Consider the following 4770-nt stretch of genomic DNA (forward strand, 5'->3'; position numbering starts at 1 on the left):
ATGGCCATGCCTGCCTTCTCCATATTTGAGCCTGCTACAGAAAAAAGGCCGTGGGACAATCTAGCTCCTCTTCTGAGAGTGTAATTCAATTGGGAGATCAATGGAATCATAGTAGCTGTAGGTGACTCCGTGTTTAAATTATTATCAAAACACTAAGTGTAAGGAACCAAAACTATTTCAGAGACGGGACGTCTTCTTTCAGGTGGATCTACATCTTCCAGATGATACAGGCCTACATGCATTGTAGCCTACATAACATTAATAGTGCAGCCTCCTTCAGATGAGGTCACAAGCAAGCAGTCAGGGTTAATCTGTTATCTCAAAATGTGAATATTGTTCTAAAGATTGTTGTTGTTGATAAATGTAAAGGCTATAGGCCTATAGCCTACAAGATTTGATCACATTGCTCTGAAAGATGGCTATCAATCCACCGTTTGAAAATAACACGATTTAATTTTCAGAAGCAGTAATTATAATATAATAATAACCCAATTACTAAAAGTTCAAGAAAGGCCTGTTATAACAGCCGTTATGATTTCACAGAGAGCGCATAGCCTAGGCCTACTTTATTAACATACACACGCGAATGAATAAATCGATTCTGATTAATTAGCCTACGCTACGCTATTTGTATTTTTTCCCCAGACACCTGAAAGATTTGCACAATAGGCCATATAAAGCTAGCCTAATTGTTAACATTAACGATAAGGTTATGTGCATAATGCATATCATAAACGAGTTTAAATGGCTAAGAGGATGAAGAGGTGCCGATTTGAAGGACATATTGCACTGGCTCATCCCTGGCACTACAATTCCATTTGTTTGAACAATTAGCCTACAAAACAGATGAATAATTTGAAGCGTGCCAGGCTTTCCGTCCAACGAGAATGAATAAAAGTTTTCATTGTAAAGCGCTCGCAAGCTGACGTCACTTTGGTTCCTTGAAGTGAAGCAGAATAAACCTTGGGAAGAGACTCCTTCAATCTGCTGTTCGTAACTAACACACACAGTCACTCACACCGAGACTCAATTACTGCCCAATTCCCCTCTTTATCATCTCCTCCTGCGACCGGTCTCTTACGAAACCAAATCGAAAAGGAAGAGAAAGCGCAACGTAAAACGAACTATTACACATAGCGAAATCAAAGGGAATAACTTCAAGTGTGAAAACTACGGTAAGTTATATTTATTTCAAGGTGGAGGTTGCTAGCTAAGGGCGACCAGTTACTACACCGGAGAATCAATGTTGTGTTGCTGGCTGGCTTGATTTCTTTAGCGAGTGAGCTAGCTAGCTTGTTAGTTTCTTTTGCGAGGTACGGACAAATCTTAAAAGCATGGGCTGCATGTTGAGTCTAAACTTGGCAAAACCTAGATACGAATCTTAAAGCGACAAGTCAGTGGATTTCGCACATTGACTATTTAAAATGTAAAACTTCAAGATTGGTCGGAGTGTTGCCGCTGTGGCTAGAGCCGAGGTTGTGACTTGGGCTGTAGGATTCCCGTCTTTGTGTCCTCTCTCTCGTGCGGTTTAACTGATCTATTTTCAAATAAAAACTGTCAAAAATAATTTTTGGCATCCAAACATTTTTGAGAGAGAGAATACTTACGTTCAGTTACGCTAGATATGTGGATGGCTGTGTATGGTTTTAAAATGTGAATTAAGTACACAAAATGCTGGAGTCAGTTTGAAGGTAGAGCAGCAGAAGCTACCTTTGGTCTATTTAATGTCCGTCTCACAGATGATGGCAAAAGCTAACAGCTCTTCACCGAGAAAACAAGATATAAACTATTAAACGTTACGTTGTATATTTTACGAGATCCTTTTGTAGACAACGTTAACCGTGTTTCGAATGCATTTTTGTATAAAATCAGCTCATCGGCGAGGGCAGTGCGCTGTTCTGAGTTGGGGTTTTCTTTGCTCTTATCTTTGTTGCTTCCTTAAAGAGAAGCGGCTGCTGCCTGGCCGAGTTGTTGAAATTTATCCCTTTGTGTATATTACAATATCCTCCATTTTTCTGCCCTCTAAACAACAAGCCTCTCGCCATCTTGGTTGATTTGAACTCGCCGGTCTTTTCGCTACTATCGAAAGCATACAAATCCACGTTTTACTGACAGAAAGTTAAGAATTGTCTCGAGCAGGAGCGATGACGTCATGTGAAGTTTAAGCACAATGTTGCGTTTTTCACGGAAAGCATGGACATTGATGTTAGAACAACATAGCCATATAATGGATACTTTAAATAAGTACACGAACAGCTAGGAGGTGTTATTGCGGGCTTGGCCTCGCGGAAAGTTGTAATTTAAGAATTAAATATGACGTGTGTATAATTTTAACAGCCATATGCTTTGGGTGGACAGACAAGCAGTCACTTAATGTTAGTCTGTCAGTTTGTTTTGTTTTTGACAGCTGGAAGATGGTTGGATTGTCAGTTATAAATGAAAATGTGTGTCTATTTGTGAATTACTTAAAAAAAAAAGTATAAACAGCCTAATGCAATACGTAAAACATTATTTTTTCAGAATGTCCATGGTGCACTTGTTGGTAGCCTGACCATTCAACGACACTAGGATGCTTTTGTTTGTTGATCCAAATGTAACCAATGTCAATAACACAAGGGGGTTGCTCTAATTAGGGAGTAAGTATGAGTCACTTTAAATTTAGTGAAGTAAAATAATAATAATAAAAAGGGTTGCCCATGACTAATCTTAAACTGACTTAGGTGTCAGTGATGTCATCAATCTAAGAACTGACCATTTTGTTACCAGTGGGTTAACTCTAGCTGGCCCAGTGGTCAGGCTACCACAACCTCTGCCAAAAAAATGAGTTAGTCTGCCATGGAATTATTTGTAGCAGTGGAACGTTGGTAATGAGTGACCAATGGGGATGCTTTTAACTTATGCTGACACGCAGGTATCATCACATCACATCATTGCAAAAGTATGGGCTACCTTTTTTTGTGTTTGCTTGAGTGTACATTTTGATATGTAATGGTTGCATTTGTGTACACAAATATGTATATGGGATCTGTCACCCACGGGAAACAAAAGTGTCTGCCATAGCAGCTATAGCTCTAAAATGAAGTGTTGCGTAACTGACCAGTGTTGGTCCCCTAGTCTTAGCCTACATGACACATAGGTGCCTCCCAAGCGGAACATGTGCAAGGGGCCCCATTGCCTGAGAGAACAGGGAATGGACACAAATGTTTCAGCCCCTCCAGGCCCCTTTGTGAGGATGTGGATGGCTGCAGAAAAAGCCATGAGTGTATGTGAGCAGATGTTTAGCCAAACATCCTGATGATACTTCTCTCTTTCTCTTTCTCTTTCTCTCTCTCTCTCTCTCTCTCTCACACACACACACACACACACACACACACACACACACACACACACACACGCACATACAAACACACACACACACACACACACACACACACACACACACACACACACACACACACACACACACACACACACACACACACACACACACACACACACACACTCCACCTCTATCTTGTGGGAATGCCATATCTCTATACCTCTCTCCCCCTCTCTCTCTTGTGGGAATGTCATTGCTCCTTCTGTTTTGCCTTCTCTGTCTCTCCCTGACTATCTCTCTTGCTCCTTCTTCCTCCCTGCGCTCTCATTGCATCGACTTGACAGCTGCTTGATTTCATGGAACTGCTAAGAAGCCATTAGCGATATCAGTGAATTGAAACGGAACAGTCTCACCCACTCTCCTGTGCCATTACAAATGTCTATTGTTGAGCTTTTGTGTGTGTGTGTGTGTGCGTGTGTGTGTGTATGCGTGTGCATATATGCGTGCATGCGTGTGTGTGTGTGTGTGTGTGTGTGTGTGTGTGTGTAGCGTGCGAGCCAGCCACAGCTGAACACACAGTCCTGGACTCACTAATACATGTTCGCGTTGTGTTTCCCTGAGTGCAAACGAGAGAGAGAGAGAGCGAACCAATCTGTCAGGGCTTGTTTGTGATGTGGGGGTTTGAAGGCGAATGCCTACTGTGCTCTCTCAAGCACACCCAAAGCATAGAGGGGAGGGGGAGAGAGAGAGAGGGGAAAAAGAAAGAAAAGAAGAGAAGAGGGGGGGACGGATGGATGTCTTTTTCCGCGCCAGATGAGCGTTGGAGGCGTCGCTCCCATGTCCTGTCGGAGCAGGATGTTGTTTTTCCTAATGGCGAGGTTCAAGGAAAGAACGAGGGAGAGAAAGAAAAGTGGATAGACAGAGTGCGAGAAAGGAGGAAGAGGGAAGAAGAAGAAAGGAGCATTAGGCCTGACACAGACCTGATGAGTGCTCCTGCACAGACAAATCTAAAAAGCATAGACTTATTAGACTTACTGTATAGCCATCATCCAGAGTTAGACTGAGTCCTGTTTGTCTCATCTTTGCAGAGTTGCAGTCATGCTGAAGAGCTTTGAGTTGGTCCTAGGTGGGGGTTGAGCGTGGGAGGGAGTCAGGAGAAGACGGGGCGATTTTAAGCTGATTAGGGACAAATTAGTTTTGAAGAAGTGTCCAGGGATTCCCAAATCTATGGACCTGGGAATAGTGTCTTTCTTTTATTTGTTTCTCAGTTCTGTTGAGGAGTTTGTTGTTTTTAACATTTTATCTCAATGTCACCTCTGTGTGTTTGCCAAAGAGTGTGTCACTGATTTAGGCTGTCTTTCCCCCAATACACACCTGGTTTAGCCTAATTAAAATTTGGCCTCACACTTTCTCTGATTTAGTAAAGAAAATATTCCAAAGTGACGGTTGAT

General features: G+C 42.2%; 1 protein-coding gene across 8 annotated transcripts in view; it reads left to right on the top strand.

Annotated features, from left to right (window-relative positions):
* Positions 1-1003: 1003 nt before the first annotated feature.
* The window catches only part of LOC134070816 (bromodomain adjacent to zinc finger domain protein 2B-like), a 151074-nt gene continuing 147307 nt past the window's right edge, over positions 1004-4770 (top strand). For all 8 annotated transcript variants that reach the window (XM_062527267.1, XM_062527272.1, XM_062527269.1 and 5 more), the window contains exon 1: positions 1004-1175. The gene's annotated coding sequence lies outside the window, so the exon portion shown is untranslated. The remainder of the gene's footprint in view (positions 1176-4770) is intronic.

This window comes from Sardina pilchardus, chromosome 23, assembly GCF_963854185.1.
Source record: "Sardina pilchardus chromosome 23, fSarPil1.1, whole genome shotgun sequence".
NCBI lineage: Eukaryota > Metazoa > Chordata > Actinopteri > Clupeiformes > Clupeidae > Sardina > Sardina pilchardus.